The sequence below is a fragment of the Ammodytes marinus genome (assembly GCF_949987685.1).
Source record: "Ammodytes marinus genome assembly, chromosome: 15".
NCBI classification, from domain to species: Eukaryota; Metazoa; Chordata; class Actinopteri; order Uranoscopiformes; family Ammodytidae; genus Ammodytes; species Ammodytes marinus.
This window is the reverse complement of record NC_137219.1, coordinates 15,588,551-15,597,289: the sequence shown is the minus strand read 5'-3', so window position 1 is coordinate 15,597,289 and position 8,739 is coordinate 15,588,551.

Sequence of the window (8,739 nt, the reverse complement as noted above, 5' to 3'; positions counted from 1 at the left end):
TTGAACATTAACCCTGCTGTAAATACAACCTTTCTCTGGACTGAATGCATGGTATGACTGTGACAAGAGAGATTTTTTTATTTCCCAACCATAGTTTGTGATGTTGTACAGACGGGTAACGGCATTAAAAAGGTGGGGTCAGCGATTCTGGAGAACGCTTGCTGACAAAATCAACTTGTCAAGTTCAGTGAATATCTCCTCACAATCTGGTACCTGTCCATACTGTGTCTGTTTACACTGAAAAAAATCTGACTAGGCTCTGTAAACAGCTATGTAAACAAAGGCTATGTAAACAAAGGGGTCTGTCTGAGCTAGCAACATGCCCGTGTGCAGAGCATACAAACAGTACGAATTGCAGATTTATGAGGAGATATTTACTGATTTTGACTAAATAGATTTTACAACAAGTAAGTTATTCACATCTCCTGGGTTGGCAACAAGTTCCCCAGAATTGCTGAGTCCACCTTTAATGACTCTTGTATTCCATTTGACTGTCTCAGTGAGCTCATGGAACTGGATCCTGCAGTAAAAAAGAAATTAAGCAATCATGAATGTTATCACTTGCACCTGTGCTTGTCCTGCTAACCAACAGCGAGCAGTGGACATTCTGACTTGTCATAGGGATGGCTGTGGGCTGACTGTTCCTGACTGATGAGACCGTTGGATGCACTATAGGGCCAGCGCTCAGGCAGTTCCCTTGCCAAGAAATGCGATCAGTGCGAGGCTGCACCGATAGTTGAGAGGGTTATTTGTGAAAATGCGGAAAATATGATATGCCAGTGCTCATTTCCTTGTGAACTTAACAGCATGAGCGATTGCTAGTCCAGAAGAGACGGAACAGGCCTGTTTTCGCAGGGACAACGTTAACGGGACAAGACAGCAAGACAGAAAAACTAACATGTCTCTATCCTTCCTGCTCACTCTAGTTTATAGTGTGAAATGTGACTGAACAAATAGCCTACCTATTTCCAAACTACAGGCTTTATATTGTATATGAGGGGAAAACTCCACAAATGAGGGGACTCCACAGATATTCCTTTTTTGTATATCTTAAGACCAGAACTGGACCAAATTGCATGTTTGTAAATGTTGTATTCTAATGAGAAGACCATAAACATTTTAAATATTTGACTGTTCTCTCCTCACTTTTCCAGTTTGATTCCAGGTTTTATAAAAAATGAACTTAATGTCCCCTTGAAATAAAAAAAAAACAGTCACGTTTGGAAAAGAAGCACACGGCATAGAAATGAATCCATATCAAGGAAGTCAAAAATCAGAGATGTTAAAAAAAATATGGGAACATATGGGAATTAGAAAAATCATATATTTTGGTTTGTATAAACTAAGAACTCTAGTGTTATTTATTTCTCTCTTGTATATCTAAGTCATTTGTTTCGTTTTTGTAGATCCGTCAACGCTAGAATGATAGAATATGAGCAGCATCAATCAAATGACACTGAAATGCAGAAACATTAAAAAGCACTTATTGAACCAAGACACATGAGCAGCAAATTCAAGGTGTGGAGACAGAATCTCACCACTCACCATCAAAATAACGACCAAGTGTATTTTGTGCATTGCTCTCCCCAATGCCTGCTGCTGAACAGAGGAGGAGAAGGAGGATGCAGACTACATGTAGCTCTCCAGGCCGCGGCATGGAAAGCACTAGAGGTAGATTGATTAGCCTGCTCAGTTTGGCTGATTAATCAGAGCCCGTTCAGTGGAAACGAGCACCATTTATGGCTGATTATCTTCCCAGACGGCTCAATCTTACACAGTTCACAGTGGAACTTTTCAACCTATATTTGAAGCCAGCACTTTCAGCAATGTAAATGCTGCATACATTTGGTTTTAATGCAATTTCACGTTACAGCTGTAGGAGCATAGGCCCAGTGTGTTTCCACTTTAAATTTGATAATGGCCAAGTCAGAGTAGAGGAAAATCTGTACTTACTGTTTCTCCATCAATTCAGAAAATCTATTAAATTCACAAACATTTTGCCAACATTTCTTGATAGCTAAATTACTTACTATAGCCTGGGCCCTCAGACAGGGAGCTCTTGATCAACCAAAGATGTTGGCTTTATTACACGACACATCTTGACTCCAAAGCTTGAGAACATCCTGCTTGGGAGGTTAAAAATCATAGAAACAACATGGTGGTTATACAATTAGTTTTTCTTACTAATTTATTTCATGCCTTGCTGTTCCTGCTATTTCAAATTTCAACTCTTTTTTGTTTCTTAAAAAAAATACATTTTTTACCCGTAAAACTTGAGTTGAGAAAATATAGAAAAAGCATTTGATTTAAATTCTACATATTTCTTTTACCAAATAAGCCACTCTTTCATTACTGCTTATTTGTGAAAACCAACATGTCAGTTCAAAGTGTTTGTATGAAATTTACATGAAAATGTATTTTATTCTAATTGAAATTTATTTTCTGATTTCTGTCTGTTTTCATGAGAAAAAAGGAAACAATTAATACAATGCAATGTGATGCAATGTAATTGAAGATTAAAAAGATTTCTTTTTTTTAAAGCTTTATGTATTAAAATGTGAATCTTAACTTCTCCATTTGGTCAGATAAAAACAGAAATGTGATTTGAATTCACATATTTTCTGTCTATCTCTCTTATTTATTTTAAAAAGTTTCAATTTTTTTAAATGTGTGCATTTCCTGTTCAGTGTATACTATAACCTGTTAAATCACACGTTTTAGCAACTCAAGTGTTACAAGAAGACGCTTTTCTATGCTCCGGGAAACTTTGAAAAGTTTTATAGAAAATAATTTATCATTAAAGAATATGAATATAATCTTTAGTTGCAGCCCCTCCATAACTGCTTTTACACTGTATCTTATGTAGCTCTAGACAAACAACACATTCCATCTCCTGCTACACTGAAGAAGCAACATTAACTACCTACCTAGGGGTTCTGCTGCGGTAAAACAGTGACAGAAAGACTGTATGCAAAGTGTCTGTGACCTTTTACATTGAAGTGAGCTTGATATTATAGTAATGCTGACACTTCCAAATTGGAAAGTGAATAGCTATGTCCCTAAGGACAGTTGCAATCACCCCTATCATCTTGTACAGTTCATTCTCAATGGAGCTAAACCAAAGTGTGACATAGGACTTTATCTCTCCTCTCTATAGCTACGGGGGACAAAAGCCAACATGTTCTAACATACAAACCAAAATTAGATAGAATTTTCATTTTGTGTTATTTCCGTACCCTTTGTGTTTAACTGGTGGACACAGTATTGTCTCTGTGATTAAACCTTAAATGTTGACACCACACCTAATGCTATTGTCCGGCCCTGCAGCTGTTCAGCCAATGCTCAGCTGTAGAATGGCCCTCCCTGGCCTGGTCACCGGTTTCCATTTATCTGCTGGGATAACCATAAAAATCTGTCAGGAGCAGGGTGGGTTTCTTCGCTCAGCTCAGCCCGGCTGGCAGATTGAGAGCCCCCTGTAATGCACAAGTCTGTTTTTATTATTCTTGCTGGGGGAACACTATTTCATCAAGTGCATGATTCCATAGAGGAGAGGAGATAGCCCCAGCCTGGCTATATTTCTTCCAATCAAACATTCCAAGGGGAAAAAATGAGTGTGTGCCATCAAATCCCAGAATAATGCTGCCAGATTTTATGTAAAAAGAAGGACTGATGGACAAATACAGGAAGGCAAGACAAGTTTAATGACGTGTGTTCAGGAGCTGAGATTGGAAAACTGACAGAGAAAAGCAGCCTCTTTGCCGGAATATAAATTGTTGTGCGCTGTAAAAAGGCTTTTATCTGGAGTGAATATGGGACGAAATACATGGGTCAGGGTTAAGTCATTTTCTCCGGCAAGTTAAGCGAATAATGAAGGCGAGCCCGCACGGAGAGGAGCACTGCTACTGCCAGTTTGTCTTCATTTATTATGCCAAATCTCATGATTTTGGCGTTGGCGCAGTGAGTGCTCTGGCGCGCACCGGTGGACGACATATCGCTTAATTTACACAAGGTAATGAAAGCAGGGAATGGGAGGACAAAACAATTTACCTGCTGACACGGGAAGAAGTGATTTGCGAACATGGGGGGTGAGCGAAAGAGCAGGCAGAGGGCCAGGGCCAAGGGGTGGAAGAGGAGAAGAGACAGGGATGAGGGGAAGGAAAGGGGGGAGGTAGTGGAGAATAAAGGAAAGGCAGGTGGAGGGAAAAAACAAAAGGATAAAAACTGACAGAGAAGCAACTCAGGCTTCAGCCGCTACTTGTCAGGTGATGATGATGGCTTCAGTGAGGCAACAGTAAACCCTCACTGCATCCCTCCCCCCGCAATTCACCCACACACACACAAACACACACTACGTGCAATCAGGGGGCGAAATTGACCTCAAATCTGGAGGGTCTGTGCTGACAAGGCCCTTGTTTGACTCCTCTTTTCACCCCCCAATTGTAATCACTTATCAGCGAGCCACTTGTGTTGCAGTGAAGGCCGGCTTGAACACCACTCTGAAGCCCGCAACAGGTATTTTCACTCAAAGACCAAATCTGTTGACTGCTGTCTCACACCAGATTTTGCTGACCAGTTTGCAGAGAGTGTGTGTGTGTGTGTGTGTGTGTGTGTGTGTGTGTGAGATTAATGCATGCTTCATTTTTTTTCTATAGAGTGGAAACTGGCATCATTTCAGATTTTTTAAAAATGGTCATCTACCAGCATTATTCGTAAAATTGTAAATTACAGCCAATCACTCCACAGCATTGGTGGGTGCGTTAAAGTGCACGACTGGCCCCTTCAGCTGATGGCCTTTCACACAAACAGAAAAGAGTCTGCCCCGAGACTCCCTGACAATATGGCTGGCTGCGGCACTGTAATTTTCCAATCACTAGCCCTTCAGGCCAGGGCCACTCCTTAGGGCAGTAAGATCAGATGAGCTCCGGCATTTTCTTTTGTAAGAGTCCAAACTCTATTTGTCTGCTCGCAGGAACAAAAACAATCAGGGAGCTGAGAGAGAGCGGCTTGTTGGTCTCTCTGGAGATGGGCCAGAGACAGGGCAGGAGGAGGAGGGGGTGAATGTGGAGTGACACAGATAACCCCCCCCTCCCCTCCCCTCCCCCCCGCTGTGGGTGGCTGGTTCTGGTGATGATGAACGGGGACACGGCTCAGCACCAGGTCCCTGCTGTCAAGGCTCTCCGCAGGACGAGACAGAGAGAGGAAGTGTCACTCTCGGCGGGCCTGCTGGGCCAACCTGGACTCTGCTGGGTCCTGCTGCTCCAGTCTTCACAACTAATCGCAACACCATAACACCCACCCCTCCCCGAAACGTGGCCACAACACACACACACACTGTGGAAGAATGTGTTAGAAAACACAAAACAGTTCAGCATACTGCATCTGAATGAATTATCTACCTGTCTAATGTTTGGTCGTATATGGACTAATCTTTAGGGATAGTCAGCTCTCCTTGGAAGAGAAACTAGTCCTTGGGTTGTATGTGGGGGGCTCCCTGCAGCCTCCACCCTCCCCTGGCCGCAGCCCTCTCCGCAGGCTTATTTCCCCTCACAATGAGAGGTGACAGTGAACAGTGGAACTCGTCAGTGTGAATAACACACAGTCATGCTTGGTGAGACCCTGTGGTGGAGCGTGACACACACGCTCGCACACAACGGCGTGCACAAACTGAAGTTCAAGGGCCCAGCGTTAGGCAGTCTGTGAACCTGAGTGCGCTGCCTTCCATTACAGCTTAACTGAGGACAAATTGAGCAATCTGATGGTTTAAATTTGACATATTTGCCCATCTGACCCGTGTTTGCTGTACAGTACGATCACTTTCCACACTTACATGGGGGTGAAGAATGGGAACTACATGACGTATACATGTTCTTAATAAAAGCTGTCAATGTTGACGCACAGCCTCAGATCATAACGAAGGTCAGAGTGACATTTTTTTTTCCAAGTTTTCAAACTCAGCTGAGCTCACATTACTGTACCATCATGTCCGTTGAAGTCTTGCAGTGTCCTTCAGTGGCACCTTATGGGAGCAGTCCATAACACAACCAGTGGTCAGGCTTAATTTACCCACTTTCTCTGTCCACTGCCCCATCAGCATATAGTATCACATAACTGCTAATGGGCTAATGGAGGAAGGAGAGGGGGGAGCGGGAGGAAGACAGCGGTAGTTAGGTAAATGGAGCTCAGGTTCATACAAACATTTTATAACTTATCCAATCTGGAGCGTTCACCTCTTACTGGGCTAATTATATCGTTTAACTTTGCCTGGGAGAGGGGGCCAGCGTGGACGCTCCGTCTTACAGTGTCATCACATAATTATGACTTATGCCAGCGCGGCCTAGCAAGCTGGATGAAGTCAGCTTGCAATAAATTTTAATGATCACTTAGACAATACGAAAATTTCGTGGGGCTTCCACGGCATTAGCAGGGAAATATGGACGCCATGACACAGAAAAGGCTGAAGTGGGGAAACAGATGGAGAAGAGAGGTAAAAAAGGGGGGGGGGGGCACAGGAAGCCAAAGGAGGGAGATATTTGTGTGACATGTTTGGGGAAGGTGAGTTTAGACTGGGCAAACACAGCCGCTTGATTGTGTGGGATCAGGTTCTGTGGTCGCTGGGCTGCTAAGAGGCCGACGTCAGGCCTGTCAGAGGGCTAAACACCCGAGTATAGTCTGCTTCAATGGAAAAACAGCAGCTGACACTCAATGCTTTGCAGGCCAACTGCTGACCTCATTCTACAATTAAAAACACACTGGACGGAGGGGAAGAAATAATCCTGGCGCGTCGGATATGGAAAGTTGATGTTGTGTTCCTCGGTGCAGCAGAAGTTCCTAATAACTTTCAAAAGTTGGAGGGAAAGAAAAAAAGAGAAAAAGGCCATAACGGTGGGAAAATAGATGGGGCATAATGAAAAGGGCTGACTGTCTTTTTTAATAGCTGTAAAATGGCTAATTAGCCCTCCATGATTGATCATTGTGGGAGCACGCATTGGGAGGTTTGAGTCTCCTGGGCTTTAATAGTTTTCTGGTAAAATAATTTTTACATTTCTGGTGTAATTAAGAAACGTTCGTGACCTCTGTGACCTTTGAGTGTGGTATGTGGAAATATATTTTTACAAGCCAACTATAGGGCTCATTTAACATTGTGTCAATAAATATAGCATTTTTCTTTTTTAATGTAGTTTAGCATTAAAAAATATAGTGTAAACCGATACTACAGAATAAGGAATATTGATTTCAAGACGCGGGTGGCCTACCTAGATATTCTGCACTTATGAAGACAGCAGAGAGATCCAAAGAGAAGCCGATCTCTCCTGCAGTTAATATTAATGTCTGTTTTGCGGCTATCCCATTTCAGGAGGACCCAGCTCCTGCGGTGGAGCGATTGAATGACAGAGATTACCTGTTCGGACGGCCCCACGAGACATCCGATTGATAATGCATGACACAAAAATGTTTTTGTTTACCCACAGTTATGGCTCTGACCGGGTTTCAGTTTCTTGTTTTTTTTCCCCCCAGAAACCTGATCACTGGTCTGAAGTGGATTGAAGGGAAAATCACAGGTCAGGAGGTCTGGACTGAGAGTTGACGTCGGCGTCTGGCACCATACTGAACCGGTGCCTTTCTCGACTGTGGGGGGGTCATCCACATCATATCCATCCCATTCAGCCCCTGTTGTCCTAAAGGGGATGTGACACGGAAACATAATCTCACACCACAAATTCATTCCTTCAGCAGCATTAGATTAGATTGAAACTTCCCTGCACACTTTCCCGGGGCTGTCAAATGAGCTGTCAGTCATGTGTCAGAGCAGGGCCCCATGCTCATCTGCTCTAATACATCACAGGGCCTTTTATATGGATCAGTATGAGCGGGACTCTCTGCACAAACGCCAGCAGCTACCTCCGCTGGGATGTGCAGGGAGGGGGGGGGGGGGGGTGATTGATAACATTTCCCCAGCTCTTCACACTTGTGCCCATTTGTATAGTTGGGTTTGAGAAGGGCTCCTGGTGTCCGCTGACAGATACAGTGCCCGTCATTGCCTTGCAGAGAACATGACATCAGCTTCGGAAAATGCAGCATCTCTGCTTTGATACATGCCAGGAACGGGCAGCTTTCCATTCATGAAGTACCGCGTGACAGCCATTTGACAGATCACTTGTACCACATAGTGATATTTGTATCTCCCTAACAATGAAAGCAATACGGATAAACTAGCTCGGGTGCCACTTTGAAAGAAAAGACGTCGGCTATCAAATCACCTTGTTAACCCACTTCTCATCATGGTGGATTGCTCATTAGCATGTCCGTACAGTTGTAATGCTTTAGAATTAAGCCGCTGACTCAAGTCTTGAGTGTTTAGATCACAGAGGGGAATCCTGAGCCTGTTTTTGTGTACAGTCATATCGGCATATTGGCCGAGCTAATGGCCACTTGGCACATCCACAGCTATCCATCCCAATCGCGGCCTCACTAATCCAATTGAGGCAACGTGCTTGGCAAGAGAGAGCCTCATCTGTCTTTACTGCTCATTAATAGGAGCTCCTCGTCGAGGTCGGAGCCCCATTCACATTCCTACGGATCGGACCGAAAGCAAAGCCCCATCTCGGAAACACTGGGTCTGTGCTGGCGATTCAGCAGGGACGGAGGAGGGGAGGGGGATATATAATCACTTCTGAGATACATAATCACTGCTGTGTGGGGTTAAGTATCAGAAAATATGAAACCTTCCAAAGGGATGAG